Source organism: Canis lupus, chromosome 34 (genome assembly GCF_048164855.1).
Source record: "Canis lupus baileyi chromosome 34, mCanLup2.hap1, whole genome shotgun sequence".
Classification (NCBI taxonomy): Eukaryota; Metazoa; Chordata; class Mammalia; order Carnivora; family Canidae; genus Canis; species Canis lupus.
The window spans coordinates 28802596-28825391 of NC_132871.1; the positions used below are offsets into that span (position 1 = coordinate 28802596).

The 22796-nt window shown below is 36.6% G+C and overlaps 1 pseudogene; it reads right to left on the reverse strand.

Annotated features, from left to right (window-relative positions):
- Positions 1–1703: 1703 nt before the first annotated feature.
- LOC140624633 (U6 spliceosomal RNA) lies at positions 1704–1804 on the reverse strand (annotated as a pseudogene).
- Positions 1805–22796: the final 20992 nt, after the last annotated feature.

Here is a 22796-nt window from a genome sequence, read left to right on the forward strand (position 1 = left end):
ACTTATCTGTTTTCTGAGGATGAGTCACATCAAAGTACCTGCATGCTCCTTTTTTCCTTTGTCCATGTTGTTTTCTGTGCTTTAAATCCTGGGGCCTATGCATGCCCTCACGTGGCTGACCCCATCTGCCACCTGAGACTTAAATCAAGGGTCTTCTAGGCATAGTTCCTTGACATCCTGTGCCTTATGTCTGCTATGATGTGCAGCATTCTTCATAGCACCCTTTTATTTTAAATCTCCCCAAGTAGACCATGAGATTCTTGTGGTCAGGCAAATTACTAATTACATGTTCCCAAATGAACATAAATCTAACATCTACAATAGATAACAACAACAACAAAAAGTTTGCCAAAGGAATGAAGAGTACATATTCTTTAGGTTCTATGTTTAGGATAGTTTTATATTGGTTAAGAGATCATTAACACTAAAACATTTAATTAACTAGTTTTAAAAATGATCAAAATAATACATATGCATGTAGTGTAAGGTATTACAAATTAAAAGTATATCTTACCATCTACAATTCACAATAGATGACCACTATTACTAGTTTCTTGATTGTAGTTCTAGAAATGTTAATATACATAAAACATGCATATGCAGATATATATGCATAAATATCTAAATATCCCTATATATGTTCTTGTTTTATGTACACTTTCATACAAATAAATTAATTCTATATTTATGTCTTGGAGAACATTTCATATCAGCTTACATAAACCCACTCATTCCTTTTATTGGTTATCCTATTTTATGCATGTGACATGATAAAGTCACTTAATCCCCTCCCGCCAGATATTCCGGTTATTTTCATTTTTTTCATTATAAACAATACTGCAGTGGATGTTCTTGCATCGAAATCTTTGAGTAATTTTTTTCACTATGGACTTCGGATAGATTTTTCTAAATTAACCTCGAGAAAGACTGTCACAATTTATACTCCCCTAAAGAAGATGAGAATGTCTGTGTCTCCATGCTCTCATTAATTTTGTATTACCCAACTTATATATTTGGGTGACTCAGGTGTTTTAAATAGCATTTATTTACATATGAGTGAACATGAGTTTCTGTGCATGTGTATTAAGGATTTGTATTTCTGAAGTATGTTGGTTATGTATTTTCTTCTATCTTAGATACTATTACATCTCAGTTTTCCTCGGCTCTACGGCTCTCTCAAAGTTTATTTTTTCATGATTTTGATTGTTAGCTCTCTGCTCATTTCTGAAGCCTTAGTTCTCATATTTTATCTTTTAAATATACCAAACTGTTCTTCAACATTTGACTATCTGAAACTTACGTCTATGGTTTATAAAACGTCAGTCTGCCATTTTGCATTATACCCATTCTATAGCTTTGGTTTTCGCCACCTGCCTACCTAGAGTTAGTAATGCTTATTACCTATTCAACAAGTATAGAAAAACTTTTAAAGTTAAGAAGAGTTCTAAATTTGAGGTACATAAAGAGTATTTAGAGTGGAAGGTACAAGCTTTCAGTTATGGAATGAATAAGTCATGGGGATGAAAGGCACAGCATTGGGCATATAGTCAATGGTGTCGTATTAGTGTCGTATGGTGACAGACAGTAGCTACGCTTGTAGGGACCGTCGCATAATGCATAGACTTGTCAAATCCCTGTGTTGTACACTTGAACCTAATGGAACATTGTGTCAGGATTACTCCAATAAAAAAGAATATTTGTTTAAAAATATAGCCTGCTTCTTGATTTTGTGTGTCATCCCTGCACAAGGGCCATGCTAATCTCTGTATTCTAATTTTAGCATCTGTGCTGCTGAAGCGGGCACTGGACTGAATTTTCCCGATCACAGAGTTATCTATTCTAGTACAATCTGCTGTGTATGTATTTCAGTATTTCTATGTGTGTTCCAGTACTTAATTTAACTTGTTGTACTCCCAGCTAAGCGTTTTATCTATCGGAGTTGCACTGAGGAAAAGCCTTGAAATGACTTGCATTATCACTGTTGTGTATGCTCTAAGTTTTAGCATATTTCATCCATCTTTATCAAATCCTAAAATAATAGAGTTAAACTGGAGAGAACTTCTAATTATTCTAGGGTTTTGATAGTTTTTTAATATGGAGTGTTACACGTGTCTTAAAATATTAGATCGGTTGCCATTAGATATCTGTTACCTGCATTATAAAGTTTAGCATCTTGCTCTTACCACCCTGTTTTTAAAAGTGTATTTTAAAATTTTGCATCTTAAAATATTGATGCTCACACATTAGCTTCCTTTAAATTAGAGTCACAAGGAATATTTATGTCCGTTAACTTTGTGCATGGGTGTCTCTCTCTTTCCTTCTCTTTCTCTCTCTGTGTGTGTGTGTGTGTGTGTGTGTCTGTCTAAGGAAGTCAGGAACAGAAAGCAAGAGGAGACAGGTAATTGACCTCTTGACCAAGTTGTTGTGTTTGGTGAGGTTGTACCACATTGCCCTTGTGAGATTTACAGTAAAAGCCAAGCAGAGGTCTGGAGTAGAGGGACTAACAGTGTTAGGACCAAAGGCCTAATTGTCTGTTTTCTTGAAGTTAGGGTTATTGGCAGCTGCCATTACACCATCCGTGCTGCTGTCACCCAGCACAGCCAACCAGCATGCACTAATTGCAGTGGCCTTTTCATCAAGTAAGATCATCCCACTAAACACAAAGAGCTGTCTTTCCATTAGCACAGACAGTAGCCAGCTAGATCAGCTGGGCTCCTTGAGTATGATTGGACTGTCATATTGTTATGATTTGTTCAAGTTTAGAGCATTTAGCAGATACCCTTTGCACCTCTCTTTGTACCTGAATACTATAACCTGACTGCCCCTATCATTTAAGAGGGTACTATAGCTTTTCAAAGTTCAGCAACGCACAATTGCAGGCAGGCAACTGGTTTCTGACAAGAGATCAATACTGTCCTTCCAAACGCTGGAGTCAAGCTGCTGGGTCTGTCAGAGGGATGTGTGCTGTAATTGGATCATGGATGCTGCGAGTCATCTGAGTTTCCCTTCAGCACTGTCACAGCTGTCAGATGTCATCCCTTTGTACAGCTGTCACTGCGGGAGGGTTGGGGCTCTTTTTCCGTTCTAACCCAATGCAAATGTCCACTTAGCAGATGAATATTGAAGATATTAGACACTTCTTTATGCCTTTATGCAAAATAAAGATCTGTGTCATCTGTGAATTTCATGGAAATAAGTTGCAATTTATTCACTGTGAGAAAAGTGAAGTGAAGCCTGTAAAAATGAGAAATTATTTGGTTCAGGCTATTAAAAAAAAGGAATATTTTACAGAATAAACAACAATATGCAGATATTTTTCTTGAGATGGAAAAACTAATAGTGTGAAGTATTTAAATGGTCACCTTATATCTGGAAGATATTTAAAAACATATACATACCTTTTACTTCCTCCGTCTTCTTGGGTAGATTTAAAGTTCCTTTAAATCATTAAAATTTGTTGAAAAATATAACCAGAGTATCCCTTACTGTGGCAATATGATAAGATTTAAGGAATGTAGTTACATTTAGAATCAGGTCAAGGAGTCTCAAGAAAGTTTTTAAGACCGACGGGACAATCTCAATGAAATGAGTATGATGTGTTGGCCACTAAATCATTATTTTTCTAAATGATTGCAAATGAAAGGGAAGGACATGTCCATAGTGGGCAAAATAATTATATAACTAATGAGTGGCTTCTATCAATTTCAGTGACTTTTGTTTTTGTTTAAATGAAAAAGAATGTCCAAAGACAGTGCATTTTATTTTCCCGTAATATACTTATGACACTCTATTTTTAGAATGAGATGAATGGTTAACTTTGGAATCGCATAACTTGAGTCAGGTACATTTGCAACACGTAGCAAAAATAAAGAGATGTTGCTAATGTGGCTTTGGCAATCACGGGGCCCTGAATTTCCCTAGACTATCCCGGAATAAAGTACAATTTTCATTTTTTTCACCATTTTTTTTCTGCCTCTCTAAGCTGATGTCAGAATCATTTTTGGATGGCCGACAGAGTAATTTTTGATCTGGGTGGCTGACTTCCTTTTTCTTGAGGTCCAGACCACACACCACCTTCTCTGTCAAACAGGCAGCTTGCGTGAGCCCCACTGACAGAGTAGCATGGACCTTATTTTCCAATATCTAACCTTAACGTCCTGTCATCCACCAGGGAATTACACTGGGTCAGCCCCTCAAAATATCTGAATTTTTTGCCTCCATCTGGCATGATGAAGTGACCTCCCCTCCTGTGACATGGCACAAGTTTTTTAGAGCCTAAAATTAGTGGCTGCCAAAATCAAAACATATACATTTGGTCCACATTGTGCGGGACGGCGGAGGGAGGGGAGGGAGCCACAGCAGCAAACACATCCACTGCTTTCATTTAAAAGATGGTTATGTTTGAAACGATTATAACATCCACTAATAAGGAAAAGAAGTCACATTTCCTCTGCCTCAATTAGCATTTTTCTCCCAATGTGATTTTACTTTTACAGGAAACAGGTTAAAATCCTATGAAAATTAAAATGTTTTACTCCAATGAAATGAATGAGTTAGCAATCAACACTTAGTTGACTATCACCGGTATAGTAAAATGGTCCTTAACAGTCACTTGGGCAGAAAATACAGGAATGAGTGAAGTAAAAATTTTAAACTTAGTTTCTTAAGGTTATTCTTCTGTGATGGTAACTATGAACTTTATATGCAACTCTAGTAACTCAAGTAGGCACTCCTTTTTTTTTTTTTTTTTAACATGGTTTATGGCTAATTACATCAGAGATCCAAAACACTCTTTTTTTACATTTGCATTAATAAGGGTGTCACATGACCTCACTGAAGTAGTATACATCAAAGGTAGATTAAAGGTTGGTTAAGCATCAAACCATGTTCCATATGTAAATTTATAGCAATGATGTGCTGTAGAAAGATAGCTTACCCTCTATTTCTCTGTTACTAAATAAAATTAAAAATTCACAACTCTGGTTTATGGGATTTTAAATGAATTTGATCTCTCTTTTGGGCAGGGCAAATAAGTGTTTTGTGATGTATTATTTTATAAAAAAAAAAAAAAAGACCATCGTTCTGGCTCATTTAATTTTGCGAGTGAATGATCTAAGATTAACTACAGACTAGTCAGTGCAGTTTAAAAGCTGAAAGCAATTTTCAGCCATAGATGGTAATGCCACATTCAGTCCACAACCGAATGACTCTAAATGACTAAGCTTCGAGGTCTTTGTATATGACCACAGGGCCTGATAAAGCCATAGGAACACAGTAAAAGCACAAAAATAGTTCCAATTTATTTGGTGCCATCACCTTAATGAGATTAATACAGACGTGTTCATGTGCCTAATTGGTGATTTTGTTTTAACTAGTAATGAAGGATTAAAACTTCAGGCAACAGGCGGCTTGCTGGAGAGGGGATTTGAGGGGGAAAAGTTTTTAATTACAAAAGGAAGCCAGTGAAGTACACCACTGCAAAGTTAATAATAATTCTTCCAAAGGGAAAAAAAATTCCTGATTAAAATATGTACTCTGGATTGTTCTTGCCATTTGAGGAGAAAGGGTGATTTTATGAGCAGCACCACATACTGCTTTTATTTACCAATAGACCATTTGGCATACAAAACATATAGAACTGTTACTTCTGGGGAAAAGGCATTAAAATGGAAAAGCATTGGCCCTCGGGCTACCGTGGAATTTCAAGTATGTAGGACTGTAATCTAATTTATTCGTTTAACAGTGACTGCAACTGGATGACCTGTGGCTAGCTGTCCTGAGTCCCGCGGCCTCCCAGTGAAGCCCAGTGTCTTCGGAGGGACGTCACCTATGGCTTGCAACGGGACTGCCCCCCTCAAAGTCTAGTTGTAACCGTTTAAATGCTAACAGTATTAAGCATGCTGCCAAAACACAAACACTCAGCCTATGTCATTAAAATTTAATTATACGGGGGCAGCTGAGCCCAGTCTGAGTTTTGAATCTGAAAAATCTTGTTAAAAAAAAAAATAAAAATGAAAGTACCAACCAAATCTATTAGCATCTGTCTCCACCAGCCGTCGGATTATTTCTTTAAAAGAGAATTGCAGGTTTTACCAGAGTTCAACAGCACGCTCACAATCCGCACGTTAAAACACATTTTGATTATTGCTCCTCGGCCACAGGCAGGCGAGGGGCCATTGTTTCATCTCCTCGTTGGTGGCGGGTGGGGACACGACCTGGGCCCCGTGGATCTGCCCGCGGGCTCGCCTTTTTTTTTTTTTTCTTTCTTTCAGCACAAAGGGTAAAATACAGGAACTATATCCCTACACTGCCAACTGAATAAAGCAGTATCATCCAGGCAATTATTGGCACCCTCCCCCCGAAACTCTGCCCCACGCTGACGTGTCATTGTGATCAGGGAAAGAGCCCTGAAATGCAAGAATTTTGTCTCTGATGTTCTCTTATGAACCACTTCCAAAGGACTCTGGGTAGTGATACTGTGCAGGGTAAGATGCTACCTTCCCAGAGAATGAAGACAGAAATATATTTTACATTTCTTGTCAGATTGAACTTTAAGACATCCTGACTGCTTTCTCTATAATTTAAACATCACAGCCCAAATGGCAACATGCTTTGTTCAGTTCCAGTTGTGTGGAGTTTTAGTGCTTCATTGATTCCGAGGAAGTGTGAGGCTGGCACGGGGAGCAGGGCGTCAGAGCCGCGCTCTCACTGCAGCATGTCAAGCCATTATATCTGGGACCGGAATGTCACCGTGGTCTCAATGGTTCGTCAGCTGAAGGATATGGTTAACAAATGTAAAACCAAACTTCAGAGGAGTTGGTTTTCTGTGCTAAGTGATCTGTATTCCCTGTGAATTTACTTTCCCCTAACCCCGTGAAATTAACAGTACTTTCTGACATTCGACCCCCTGACCTCACACATAATAAGAATTTAAAAAGCACCATGCATGAGTGTGTCTCTGTAATGCAAAACTGGGAAAAATGACCATGTCACAGTTTTATTATACAAAACCTTCTCAATCTCCATTGCATGCTTCATATATGAGTGCTCGGTTTAAAGTTATTATAAAGAAAAACACAATTTTAAGAGTAATAATTCACTGCTCGTGACTTTTATAGACAATAAATTGTAGCAAATACATATTGCTACCAAAAAGCTTTGTACTCCATTAATGCAGATATTTACCAAGATAAGTGTTAGAAAGAGTCCGCTGGAAGACTCGGGCGGTTCAAAGGAAGGGCCTTCCGGGGAGCCGGTTGCCAAGGGTGCAAGTGCACGCACAATGTGTAGGTCTCAAGGTTTAAGAGGCAGAAGCAGGGAAGTGTTATGTGGAAATGATTTTGTGTTATCAGGCTCCGGGGATGACAGCATACAAGAGTAAGAACAAGGTGCTATGTGGCTTTTTCTTCACTGTGAAGTAAAGATTGGCAGCTGGAAGTAAGGCTTACAGACAGACCTGCACACAGGACCTCTTCACCCAGGACTCGTAATCACTACTCAAAGGAAAACGCATTTACCAGGGAAAAGCGGCTGTAGCCATCAGAAGTGTGCTTAAAACACCACTTAAATATCACTTTATACGCTATTACTTGCAAACTGTGGCTTCGTATTAAATTATACTTGCATAGGCTTTTGCTTAGGTGCTGATAATGCTTTTGAGGTTGCATTGGTGAAGAAGAATTTAGGCTGCTTTACAAGAGACGTGACCAGAATATTCCGCGCAGCTGACAGTGACAGGGTGAAAAATTGCAGAACTGTACTTTCTTTCCCCATATAGATTGTAATTTTAATTGTCATTGTGGCCCTTCTGTTTTAATTATGGGACTTCTTTGATATATACCAGGACATCGTATTGAATGAAAATATGGTGCTATAATAGTCTCTTTATAATTAATGACCACATGTAGATCTTGGTGCATAAAAGGGAAGGAATAAATGAACAATTTATTTAACTAGGTTTTGGATTTCTTTCTGTCTTCCAGTGAATATAAAATGATCCCAGGGCCTCTGAGAGTGTCTGATGTAAGAACCGCACAGAATAGCCAATAAAATTACGTTAGGCTAGATTACAAAACATATTATGCCTTAAAATGTTGTGCCCACAGATGGTAAAATTCTTCTATTTACCACATTAGTCTTTTAACGTTTTGTCTCAAACAAAGGACCTCGAGATTCATCTGCCAGTACCTTGTAAGTGTGCTTCTTGCCCAGATCAGACCTGTGATGCAATTAATTTTTACATGGAAAACGAGGGCCCGGGAAAGAGACTTTTGGAGTCTGATTTATCAAACTGCCAAAAAACCCCCAAATCTCTCGGGAACTTTCGCCTTCAAAATACGGTAGACATGGGGCGTCGGTCGCCCGGAGGAAGAGGGCGCTTTCCTCAGTTGCCGCCGCCGCCGCCGCCACCGCAGGCCTGGATCCGTGCGACCCGGGCGGGGCTGAGCGCGGGCCCCTGGCGACGAGGGCGCCGGGCCACCTGCCACCCGCCACCCACCACGTGCAGGCGCGCTCCCCTCCGGGCCTGGGGCGCCCCCCCGCCCCCGGGCCTCCCTCCGAGGCCAGCCCGCCCGCCAGCGGGGACAGCGGGGGCCTGGCCGCCGCCACGTGATGCTGCGGCGACCGGGTGTGAACGGCGGGCGGCCCTGCGGCTCGGGAGGCCGGGGGGGGGGGGCGGAGCGGGCTCGGGATGCAGGCTCGGGATTCTGGGATGCAGGCTCAGGATGCTGGGATGCGGGCTCAGGATGCAGGCTCGGGATGTCAGGATGTTGGCTCAGGATGTCGGGATGCGGGCTTGGGATGTGGGCTCGGGATGCTGGGATGCGGGCTCAGGATGCGGGCTCGGGATGCTGGGATGCGGGCTCAGGATGCGGGCTCAGGATGCGGGCTCGGGATGTCGGGATGTTGGCTCAGGATGTCGGGATGCGGGCTCGGGATGCTGGCCGCCCACCTGGGCCGAGGGCAGGCGGGCCGGGGACGCTCATCACCTGCCAAGCAACGGGGCCTGCCAAGCGGGCCTGAATTCCGTGCTTTGAAGGCCTTAGGCATCCGGATAGGAAGACGCTTTTTCTTTATATTATCCTACTTTGATTTATTTGTTTTTCGAACGACGTGGAGCATCCCGATATCCTACTGCTTATTGAGTTCAGCACATTAAAGTTCCATGAGTTCCTGTCATTATCATGGACTTTCCTAATGTTAGAAAATAAAATATCATACAATTCACATTTTCTGCTTATGAATCTAATTTTATTTAAATACTACTTACAGAACTCATTAAAATATACTCAGGTTTTCCTACCTCCAACCAATAAGATGTATTTTTTACCAGTTTTGCATTTACGCATATCTGTTTTTCTGTTACTTTGCCCACATGACAATTACCTTTCATTACGAATTTATAAAATCATTTACATTTTAGCAGTTTAAATGTTTCTGCTGACATTTTGTAACTATTACCCTCTTCTAGAATGGCATATGTTCAGGCAGTTAATAAAAAATTAAATGGAATAGCACTAGACAAGGTGAAGCTTTGTATCAGAGTGTTCTTCACATTTCTGAAAATACCATCTTTGTGTTGCAAACTGTGAAGTGAGGTTAGGGCTGTGCCAATATGTGTATTTGTCACAACTGTCACAGGGACCGCGAACTAGCCAATCACACAGCCCTTAATTAGACAGTTATATTTTGCTTTTTAGAAATTGTCCTCATGTAAAATGGTGTCTATGATTCAAGAAAGGTGCTGAGAGTCAAGAGGGCAAAGAATGCCAGCAGAAAAACACTTTAATTTTTTAAAGAAGATTTATTAACAGCTGCACGATTTCTTTAATACAGAAATGAAATATGCAATGCAAAAGAAACTGTATAAATTTAGCAAGGAAGAAAGGTATTATGAGGATTTTTGAAATAGCAATAGGCTGAATTAAACATCACAGTGTAGTATGTTGTCGTGTGGATTTTGACATTATAAATTTAAAAACGCACAAAATGAGCATTCAAATAGTCAAGAGATCATAGATGTTTTAAAAATCTTTACATAGGTTCATAATTATGACATCGACTTCCCTGGAAAATTCCGTTTAGATTATTTGTTACCAAAGGTGAATTGTGTATTTTTGCCAGAGATTTTTTTATGCTTTTATTTATTTATTTTTGGATTCTAGAAACATCTATAGAGCAGAATTTTATATATATATATATATATATATATATATATATATATGTATATATTTAAATGAATTCAGAGTTCTTCCTTCTCAGGGTAGAAGGCATTGAACGCCTGGCCATATTTGAAAACGTGCTTTTAACTTCTATAATGTATTTGTACACAATTATAAAGTTTCATAGAGAATGAAGCAGACAATAATATGTCAGTAAAATAATGCATGTGCAGTAATTGTATATGTATTTTCCTTCTCTGTAAAAATACACACTAGTATGCCTTTTTACCGACGTTATCGCCATCCATTTTTACATTTTGAGGATTGGAAATTGAAATTACATTTATCTTTTAAGTAATAAATCACCAAAATACTTGGTAATGTTTGCCAGCAATATTGCCTTTGGATTAAAATGTGATGAATTTTATGATCTTGCATATAAGTAAAAGTAAATCAGCATGATTTCAAAACTATCATAAAACTTATTATAACCTTTTCTTTTATATGATTTCTGAGGTCTTAAAGTTTTTAAGCTAATTCCAACCAGAGCAGAAACATTTTGAATTCCTAGGACCCGAGGGTAGGAAGTCCTAAAAATCCCAATAAATGAAAGCTACACAACATCACAGAGACCCTTTCTAAGAAATAAATAATAAATCCCAATTTAGATAAAAGAAATATGACTAATTCGTTGCTTGTTTTTAACAGTGAAAATTTCATTTATTTTATGAGCAAAAAAAAAAAAAAAGCCTTATTTGGGGTAACTTGCATGGTTCATCCCATTTTAAATCTTTATTCAATAGGCATATCATAGAAGTTTTAACAGTCATAGCAGATTAACCTTGCCTGTGCTTTTGGAGGCTAGTCATCTGATGAATTTACATGCAGCTGGATGAAAATGCTATTTGGAGAGAGATTGAGAGTTTATTTGATTAAATCCCTTTCTCCACTACCTTGACCTCTTTCTTGTGAAATAATCAGAACTGTTTAGCAAGAATATTCAGGCATTAATAATGAATTGCTTTTGAGCTGGTTTCTTCTGCATGCAACAAACCCATTGACGTCTCTGCTTTTTTTTTCTTTTCTTTTTTTAACAGTGCTTTATTTAATGAACACTATGATTAGAAACAGTAAGAAACATATCTTTGAGGAGTTTTGTTTTATAATATGTAGGCCATTTTGCTATTTGTAGTACTAATTACTATGGTTTATGTTCCTCTTCTCCCAAAGACAGTCTCTCCACAATCTGTATAAAGATGGGATGTGTTAGACCAGGCCAGATGCTTCAATGTGATTGAATTGCAGTTACATGGTTTATCCTCACCAATTGCAAGAGTGATTTGGAGAGTCCACGGAATACTATGATCTTAAAGAGTGACATAGTTCATGATTCCGTTGTTTGTATATTTATATACTTTTCCTCCATAGACCCTTGGCTCCTAACAGTTTTGTTACTCAATTTAATCAGTTCACAGTTGTTTCCCTGAGAAGTTATTAGGTCATGTTTCATAGAATCTTTTTATTTTTAGGAGAATTTAGAGAGCATTTGGTACAAGCTATTTTTTAGAGAAAAAAAATTATCTGCAAGATTAAATTAGCTTCTTATTTTGTACAGCAAGGTACAGACAGATTTGGGTTGACTCCAAATCGGCTCCAGGCCAGGAAAAAAGCAGTGCAAGCTATGGCTACTGTCCTCATCTACTTAAAGTACTGTGGAAAGACAAGATATTTACCTGTAAAAACCTAATCAGCAATTAATACTCGTCACAGATGAATGAAATAGGGACTTTTTAGCCTGAAAGCAGAAAGGCAGCATTTAACTCCTTCAAATCTCCTTGGAGTATTACTGGATGGATCTCAGGTTTTACTCGGCAAAAAGAACATTGGTCAGTATTTGGAAACTAAGATAACTTTCAGGTGTAATTCCACCAGGAAGTAATGGGAACAAATGGAAATCTTGGAAAGTGCAGTACTACCACTCCTGGTGTATGTAGTGCTCTTGACAGTTAAATTTTTCAGCAGGGGACGTATTTGCTGTATACATACCCTACTGTACTGTCCTCCATTATAAAGCTACAGTATCTTGTCTTCATACTAAATTAAGCTTCATTATAATTTGTTTCTTAATAACATGCACTTCACTGTAATATGTAAAATGCTTGGCTTTCATGAACAACTCTATGGAAAAGCTGTACAGTAGCTCATTTGCATTTAGAAATTACATTACGATATACTAAGCTGCAGAAAATCTAATCTAACAATTTAAAATAATAATTTCTAGTGCTTTACAAGGAGGATACAAGTCAGATTACAATAACATATTGTACTATTTCTCTGTTGGGTAAAACAGAATTGGTTCATTATTTTTTTTCACCTTAAAAGTACCCAAGAAAGATTTAATTCTTTAATAATGAGAATAACATTATATTGAGAGGGGAAGACCATTTAGATTACTCATAGGTGGGTAAAATTTGTCTTTCTTAATCATAAATTAGTCATTTTTAAAAAATACAATCATATCATTAATATGCTAAGTTTAGGGGAAAAGTTTTATGAGATTCAAAGACCCGATAGCAATTCTATGTACAGACTATGGATCTTACTTTCAAAATCTTTATATCTTTAATTATGGAGTAATACATAATTCAAAAATTCATGTTCAAAAATAACAGAAAACGTATAAAACAAAATTAATTTTTATAGTCATATCTAAACATACCTACTCTAAAACTCTTGTTATATGTTTGATGTTTAGGATATTATAAACATCATATAATGTTGCAAACTCGGTGGATTTGAAGGCAGAGTTTTTAATGTTGATACATATATGTTAGATATCTGGAAAATATGAAATTCATGTAATAAATACTTGAGCAACTATGATATAACCTATTCTAGAGTATGTCAGAAAACACAATCTTTTTGGCATCAAGTTTCATGATGTATATGGGGAGTAGTATTTTTGTGTATTAATTTTAATACAAGAATAAAGTTAGTGACATAAAAGAATTAAAACCTTAGCACTTAAGGAAAAAAGCCATATTCAATAGAGAATCAGAAAGTGCTTGATGGGGACACCTGCGTAGCTCAGCAGTTGAGCATCTGCCTTTGGCTCAGGTCATGATCCCGGGGTCCTGGGACGGAGTCCTGCATCAGATCCCCATCAGTCCTGTGGAGAGCCTGCTTCTCCCTCTGCCTGTGTCTCTGCCTCACTCTCTGTGTCTCTTATGAGTAAATAAATACAATCTTAAAACAAGACAAAACAAAAAGTGCTTGATGGAGAAAGGTTTATTTTAGATCAGGATGAAGTTAAGTTCAATGAAATTCAGCAAGTATTTATTATCAACTATGATATGACCTCTTCTCTGAAAGAGCTTACCATTTTGTTGCAATAAGACATTGGAAAGGACAACCAACTTTACGGAACTATTAGGGAAAGCCTCATGGAAGAAATCACATTTGACCAAGTTTTTAATTAAGTAAGAGGTAAGTGGGTGGAGGAGGAGCCATTGTGGGATGAATGGAGAGCATAGGAAAAGAAAATATTTTAGGGTGTGAGAGGGCAAGTATTTTCTGGAAAGATGGCTAATCATGGGAAGGTGGAACTTTGTGACAGCTGATGAAACAAACTAGGAACAGAGTTTGAGTCTCCTGTAATACTTACCAGAAGAATGACTACAAATGTCTACACTTCTTTTTCCATTTACCTTTTTTCCTTTTCCTCCCTATTTTTTCTTTCTCTTTCTGGAAGATAACCCTAGCAGTTTTGTAAGAGTGGGAGAATAAAGAGAAATAGAGGACTTTGCCTCTGAGGCAAAGTCTACTTCTTGGGATAAGCTAAGAGTTACCCTAACTTCTGAAATGGTATTATTTGCTGGCTATACTTGTGTTTAAGAATTTCTAGTGCATTCTTTATTTCCATTTTAGAAGACTATAATATGAAGTAGAGATCATAAGTGAGAAAATTAGGCAATTTTTGCAGCTAAGGAAATCAACTTTTCCATTCCCAAATTATACAAACTCGTTACAGAACAAATTAAATATCTGGGTTATTGCCCAGCCTTCTCTCTGCTTTATTCTATAAACAAAACTTTTTTGAGTAGGAAGTAGGTAGATTTATAAGACTTGACTCTTTGGCTCCTCCTGCATAAAACTAACACACCAGATGACAAGTATCAACTACTATCAGTTTTCTTTATATCAAGGAGAAAAACCATGGCCAATGAAATTAATTCTATCCAAGTTTATATCTTAAAAAAACTTTATTTTATTGTTTGCTCGTTTCTTTTGCAAATAAGTTCTTCACTTAGATTCTAAAATCAGTAAAATGCACCGTTTTAAAAATATTTAAAATAATGATATTTACTCTAAATACATTTTCATGTGTACTTAGAATTCAAAGCAATGTCTTTTTATCAATCACTCAGAAAATTTGTGAGACACATCCTAATCATGGAATTAGATAAAGCAGTGACTCTAGAATAATCGTATTGGGAGATATTATGTTTTTGCTGCTTATTATTTTGTATTACTCAATTCGATGTCCCTTCTTTGAGTAGTCTGTAAGAGTATGATCCTGAGAGGATATAACCAAGGAACTAATGTAAAATTTTAAAAAAAGAGAGAGATAAAAGAAAAATATATACATTGCCAACAATGTCAATTTATGTCTCATTCCTAAATGCTGTAATGCCAAGTGGACTTTGACTTTAAGCCTAAATTCTAATGAAGGCTGAAATTGAATAATTATGTCAACAAACAAGATAGATAGATGATCTGACTAAAGATGGGATAAATGAACTAAAGTCTCTAATGCTTAAAATATTTAGATGTTTAGAAGACTGTCTAAGCTATATTTTATGTAACTAGGATGATTCTGACTACATCCTAGAAATTTAATTGACTATTTTTCTAGCCCACTTTCTATTTTTCTTGACTATTTTTCTAAAAATCCAAAATGGAGTTAAACAAACAAACAAACAAACAAACAAATTCCATTGTCTTAACCAAACTCTGATATCATACAACCTGGTTGATTAGCTTAGTCTTCATATCATCAACTTCCAATAAAGTTGAAAATTCACATTTGGTTTCACATGTTTTGCTTTAAGATAAAAGGTATGCAATGTAGTAGGTAGCCCTCCTACAGAGAGAGGTTTGGAGGCTAGAATCAACACCAAAAATAAGGGCCATGTTTTAAAACGGAGTTCACCCTGAGAAAGGTGCATATAAGTTCATTACTTTAGTGTCTACTCTTCATTTTTCCTAGAAAGCCTTCACTGTGCAGAGCAAAACATAATGTCAGGCTTCAAACGATCAATATATCCTCTGAATCCAGTAAGGCAAGCTTTCCTTGAAACAGGAAGAATTCCATCCTTAGTCTGTGGTTCCTCCTCATTTCAGTTAAGTCTCAAGGTCTCTTGGCAATTGCGCATTTCATTCCTTGGCGACCTGGGTATACTTCTTGAAGTTTCTTTCCCAGGTTTTCTCTGCTTTCCTCAGGACAATAACCACATTCTACAACGAAAAAGGGGATTCTACTACTGATCTCGGTCATAGGTTGGTCATGGGACTTGGTCAAGGAAGAAGGCATAGGGGAAAATGATGCATCCAAAACCATCCCTAGATTGGGAGGATAGTGGTTGCTACCACAAAATTAGGAAATCAGGAAGACAGCATGTTTGAGGAAAATTGTAAATAATAAAGTGAGATTCTATTTTACTTTGAAATGTATGCTATAGATGGTTTGCTAAGCTCATGAGAACAGTTTTGGCCAGTGATGAGAAGAAAACCACATTTCAGGAGTATAAAAATCGGTAGACAAGCAATCATAAATATTTGACAATAAAAGCAAAACCAAAGATAAGGTTACATGTTGAAAAGGAAAAGGAAAGCATCTTCTAGGGCAAGGAATCATGCCCAGGGTTAAAGACTGGTGGGAAATAAAGGGTGATGAAATTCAAATAAAAGAAGCATCACTTTCTTAAATAAAGAAAGAGAGTAAAGGCAAAACAAACAAACAAACAAAAAGAGCTAGTGGTGAAATGGAAGAGGGTCTCACAGCAGATTAACCCCATCTTCTCATGAAATAATAGACAAGGCAATTTGCACAAAGTAAGTTGGTTACCAGTTACTCTCTTGACCAAGGTGGAGATTGTTTCACAGAGTTACAATTGGGAAAAAATAATAACATTCCCACCCCCCTCCACCACAAAAAAAGAAAAAAAAAAGGTGAAAAGAATCCTGAGAAGTAGTGAAAGTCTGACTATGGTTTAGTAGGATTATTTTCCATTTATAGCTGTAATATGCCTTATCTATTAGAGTGGGGTTACATTTTCTAATCGATTCTACCATTTATGAATGTTTCTCCTTCCAATAAAGTTTTAAACACTGTGTCAGGATAAATGTTTCAGAAGCTATCCTGCGCCATGTTTGTGAAAATTTTCCTTATCATAAACTGAAACTTTCTTCTCTGTAGCTCTGGTGCTAATTTATCAGAAGAAAGCCTACTCCTTCAGTAGGACTGCTTGTCAAAACTAGCACATACTTCTTTGCTTTCAAAGACCGCACACTATACACTTAAAAAATAATAATTTCTAATATTATTGAATTCCTTTCAACAATGAAAAGTACACATTATTTTGACTCAGAGAACTGTGCATATATTTAGAAAGAACTCATATGGCTCAAATGATGATATGTACGATTACAAATAAAGATCTATTGAGTGACTTATTTTTTTGGTATGTATTTATATGAAACTATTTTGTTTTGATTGAACTCAGCACTATCAATTTAGATGAATCTATACAAGCATTTCTGAAGATGCAGTGTCATGAGGATAACATGAAGGCAAAGGATCAGGAATAAGATTTAAGAAGACCTTAAGAGAAATATTTAAATATTTTTATTTTTTGGAATTTGTATTCTTGATATTGTGATAAAATAGATTGCATGTTAATCTGCAATGAGTAATTTTCTCCTCGAGGTGTGATTGGAATGCTTTAGAATACAAGTGGGTATTTTTTTTCCTCATTGCATTTTTCCAGAAATGCTTGGAAACATACTCTTTATGGTTGATAGTGTGGCCTTATCAGCTTTTCTTCAGTGTTGTAGAATAAGTCTGTATGTTTATGACCATATCTTCTATTGTGAATACCTATATTAATTAAAAAGAAAATATTCTTAAAAAAAAGAAAATATTCTTCATTAAGTTATACTCTTCATACCATGTCTTGAAAAGGTTAATTTACTTAAACAATATGATAATGTTATTCTTCATAGATTGCTTTCTTTATTGACCACCATGTAGATCCATTAGTTATTGATATACATGATCAAATATGGGGACATTCTAATATCCTATAGAACTGCTTTTCTTTGAGATTTAATGTAACTTAGAAAATAACCTCAGAGACTATAAGTAAAAGTATGTATAATGTCAATTATACTTCAATAGTAAAAATTTAAAAAAAAGGAGTTTGTATATAAAAATTCTTTGTGTAATATTAGCTTTGAAATCATTGTAACTGGCTTAGAAATGCTGGCAAATCCACAAAGCTACCTATTGGTTGAGTCAATAAAATAGTTCATACCCAGTATTCAGTCCATTTTCTACATTAAAGTTAGTCTAAATATTAATGAAAATTGCAACAGAGAGAATTGCAGTAGTTTCTGACAAGATTATAGACTGCAAAAGGAAATTTACAATCCCTTGTCATAGCCAGGGCCAATTCAGAATCCAGATACCCTCTGTCTTGTCAAGGGTTTTACCTTAGGCCATATATACCCTTCCTACCTGCCACATTTGCGGTAAGAATTTTCAGAACAGATTTATTAATCCTTCATAAGCTTCCACACTGCTAGAGTCTACACTGATTATCTAAAACATTCTGAATGCTTTGAAGAAATTAACCATTACTGGAGTGAATTTTCTCTCCTTTCTTTCTTTTTCTGTCCCTAGCAAGGAAGGGGAGTAAATGGAAAACTCAGTCTTTTATGCTTCTGTTAAAAAAAAAAAAAATCAAACCAGTGTACCCAGAAAGCTTAAACTGATCCTAGAAAAATAATATTAGGAAGGTGATTTATTGTGTGTTTCAGAAATACAAACTGAATCTGAAATTTTCTCTTCTTTAGAGTACTGGGAATTTAATGCATGTTTAAATGTCCGATTAATTCTAAACAACGTGTTATAGAAATTGCAATCATTCATTTGATTTACATTCTCTCACATTTTCTTCTCCTTCTCTATGTTTATTCATTTTTCTCATCCATGGTCTTTTTGAATATATATACTCCAAATTTAAAATTCTTAAATCCCACATAGCAGTTGCAACTTTCTCTTACATTCTTGAGATGTAAAATGAAATTTTTATTAATTCTTCCAATTATGGATTTATATTACTTAAAATGGCCTAACATACACTTTTTGTGTGCGAAGGACTGCTCTAAATTCTTTGTATAAATAATCTCTGTAATTCTGAGAACAACCCTACACAGTATTGTTCATATCATTATTCTACTTTTACAAATGAGATAAGGTGGCACAGGAAGTATATGTGACTCACTCAAGATCAAAGAGCCAGTTGATGGTAAAGATACAAACTTTAAGTTGTGTAGCTTCCAGGTTTCACACTCAGCTATGGGCACTGCTGGATTATCGTCAAGTAGGAGTTTCTGGGGACAGAGCCAAAACTTTATTCCCAAATCAGACCAATTATTTTGTCTTTTTGTAAAACTCATTCTCATGCATAATGATTATCGAGAACAATTTTGATAAGGCCACCAACTTGGAAGTCAGGTAAAATGAGCTTGAAGTATAGTTAGCTTGTATGGCGGAGTTGGATTATTTTACTTAATTTCTCCGATCTCATTTCTTCAGGAATATGAGAATTAAGATAGTTACATATCTAAAGTGACTAATGCAAAGCCTGGTTTACTGTCAGTTTCCTTTCTTTTTCCTACAAGAAAAAAAAAATAATCTATTTTCTTTTTTCTCTACTATTCCATGTAGCTGAAGCCTGAAGGAGGAAGCAATCCATACCCTTTGGTCTAGGTTACAAAGGAACTGAGCATTTCATGTACTGATTTGCAATATTGAAGCATTTAAGCCTGCTATTTTTCTGTCTATTAATTAATTAGCTTGTGCCCCAATAGAAACCCTCAAACTCACTGCTCCACACTGTTTTACTCTGCGTGTTACGAATGAGCATCTTGATTTACAGATTTCACTAGAACTACACAAGAAAGAGGGAGAAACACTCGCCACCATTTCCCAAACTACTGCTTGCCAAATCATATTTTGCGTACGTTTGCTCTTCCTTTGTGGGGAATGTAAGAAGCCAGGTTCCACGTGCTTTGTGAAATGCCTAAATAAACTCATTTAAACCTGGAGATTATATCTATTGATAAAACAGTCTTGTGAATATTTCATTGAAAACTGGGTTATAGTTTTTTTCTTAATTCATTTGCCTTTTCAGAGGTACCATAATGAACCCTATGGAACTTCTGAGACTGAGGAAAAGTCCTATTGCATACTGGGAGTACATTTTGAGTGTTAATATATGTGATCATTTTGAAGGAGTATAATATCTGCTGATTATGGGGACTTTGCTTCGTGTGTCAGTTTGAGGTACTAGGGTCTTATACAGTAAAATATGCTAAATGTTAATAATAATAATAATAATAATAATAATATGCCTCAGTATAAGAAAGAGGACTTGCCATCTTGTTAATAAGACAGAAGATTCAGGTAAAGCTGAACTTCCTGATAGTAAAAATAGATGAATGGAAAGAGTAAGTCAGTTATGAGGTGGCTTTTTCTTTAATACTTTCTAAAGTAGGGATCCCTGGGTGGCGCAGTGGTTTAGCGCCTGCCTTTGGCCCAGGGAGTGATCCTGGAGACCCGGGATCGAATCCCACGTTGGGCTCCCGGTGCATGGAGCCTGCTTCTCCCTCTGCCTGTGTCTCTGCCTGTCTCTCTCACTGTGTGCCTATCATAAAAAAAAAAAAAAAAAACTTTCTAGAGTATTCGTCAGAAATGAGAGGTATCTGGAATGGAAATGGTGCTTTGCAACATTTGTACACTGCCCTGAAGTTGTTCAAGTATCTGTATATGCTTGGGAAGTATTTGAATTACATGTTAAATTCAGGTTAGTTAAGTGTTAATAATATAAATGATTATCAGCAAGAGCTGTAGGGAGACCCAGGAAGAGGGCAGGTGCTACCCTTGCCTCATGCAATGTTTTTGTTGTTTCTCTTCCTGTCACATGTAACTTTCAAAACAAGTCCAAAATCACTGAAATGATTCAAACAACATATACAATTACCAAGAGAAAACTGAACATGTGCAAATTAAAACAGACCTAGAGAATCTTTCCTTTTCTGATAAATTTACATACTAATTCAATACTTAGGGCTGATGCTGGGATAGATTTTAAGAGTTTAATGGCACTATCAGTTATTTACTGTAACCGTGTTTGGGTTTGCTTGGTATAAAACAAATTCCTCAAATAGCTCCTCTGAAATTTAAAGTTCACTACCATTTATGATATATGAAAACGAGTTGTTTTTAGCCAGTACCTCCCCACCCCCCCATATTTTATTGTACATTTCATTCACTCAGTCTCACTGTCTGGGTGATGATCATCTATGTAATATATGTTAGGGATTTTCACTTGAAGGACCATGTATCTTTAAATGTCTTCTTTTTATTCGTCCTAGTTCTAACACATGTAATTTCCCCTTTAATTTGACATCATTTAACGGCACATTACACGTCAATGATGTGATCTGTGAATATTTACAATGTTCATGTCATTTTTATTTTCTAATCCAATTTAAGTAGCTCTGCTTTTTATGACATCATGAATTCTTCAGTCTTTTTGGTCTTTTTGGGACTAATTATTCCATTAGTTCCTTTGAACTAGCTCGTGTTGTCAGTCATTTCTTCCCTTTTGATCATAAGACCTTTGCTGCCCTCCTTTGCATGTACAATCAGTCTTAGGTTTTTGCAACCAAGCTAAGAAGCAAGTGCAGTCCTCCTCCTTGCAAACTGCTAGCCACAATCGTTTCTGTTCTCAAGGCAGTCTGCAGGCAAATCTTTCTATCATAAAACCATGGCTTCTAAAGTTCTTAGCTACTGGAAACAAATTTGGGTACGTTTAATAATGATGCTTATAATAAGTGTTTTATACCAAGTACTTTCACTTGCGAAAACAGAAATTTAAGGAAAACAATAACAAAGAGTAAGAAAAACAACCAGACAAAAAACAGACTAAATTTCACTTGTCGTAATATTACATGGCACACAGTCTAGGTTTATTGTTTAATGCTGGTTTTGGCATAATTGCAAAATGTCTTAGATTCAACTTTTTAAAAAAATCTAGTCTTTCCTGATATTTTCCATATTCATTTGCCTGCTAACTTATATGAAAGTTTATAGATGTGATTAATTTTAAGCAGCACAAAGGCAAAAGAAAATTTGGAGTGATTAAAGCGTGACTTCGTCTTTAACCCTCTTGTTTACTAGGAACTTTTAACATTTCCTCTGTGATGCTACGGAGCTCTGCTGTCTGTTGCTGCCCTCTGTAGTGATGAAGAAGAGAGCACAAGATCAGCTTTGTTAAATGCAATAGAACTTGACTCTCAAAATTTTCTCCAGAATGCAAATGCAGCCTATTTGAGATTCACATACTCTGGAAATAAAAAGCCAATAGGAGTATTTTTGCATCTGATGTATTCTGCAAGCAGTAGACACTGAGAAACGTAACAAGACTACCTTTTTAGGTATCATTTTTATAATTTGCAATACAACAAATACGATCTGATAGCACCACCAAGAATATGTAGATAAAAACTAAAATTAAAATAATCTATCTAAAAAGTGGATTTATGATTTAAGATTTCAGATTGGATAGCAAGGGCTAAGAATGGTTCAGAATTTCTGCCTTTATAAGCTAAACAATCTTAAACCATTTAAGCCTCCATGAGGCTATTTTTTTTCTTTTGTCATTATTGTTTTTCAAATGGGGATAATTAACTGTAACACTAATCACTTACAAGGAATGTAGTGTAAACTATCAAGTCCTACCCAGATAGCCAGTATTTGTATTTCCTTATCTCCATTTAGTCTGATTTAACTATGAAATAGTTAAATCTATTCCTCCCTTCTCATTCTACTCTTGAACATTGATCCCACTGCCCCTTCTTCTGGGAATAAGGTTCAAGAGGATTAGTCCAAATGACAGGCAGTCGTTGAACTGAGGAGGAACTTACTAGGACATGGGAGTGTCTAGGGAGAGAGGCAACAGAAATGCATCCTCTTGAAAAGAAGGCTGGCAGAGGCTAGACAGGGCGTAGGGCCCTAGCTAAGTGGGCAGAGGCTCAGAGCAAGGAATTCTTGGCAAACTGAACCCTAACCCCTCCTATAACGGCAAGGCTATCTTCGCCGGAGCTAGGGTCAGACCTAAGAGTACGGTGGCTCACTGGAGGCACATCTAATTTCAGACCTCATCTAAAATAGTACTCTTCTTAAAACCCTCATTTATATGATACAGTCAACAGATGTGAGTTTGGGTGGCAGCACTACCCTGTACAGACTGGCTGGGCATACCATAGCCAAGTTTTTCCATTTCT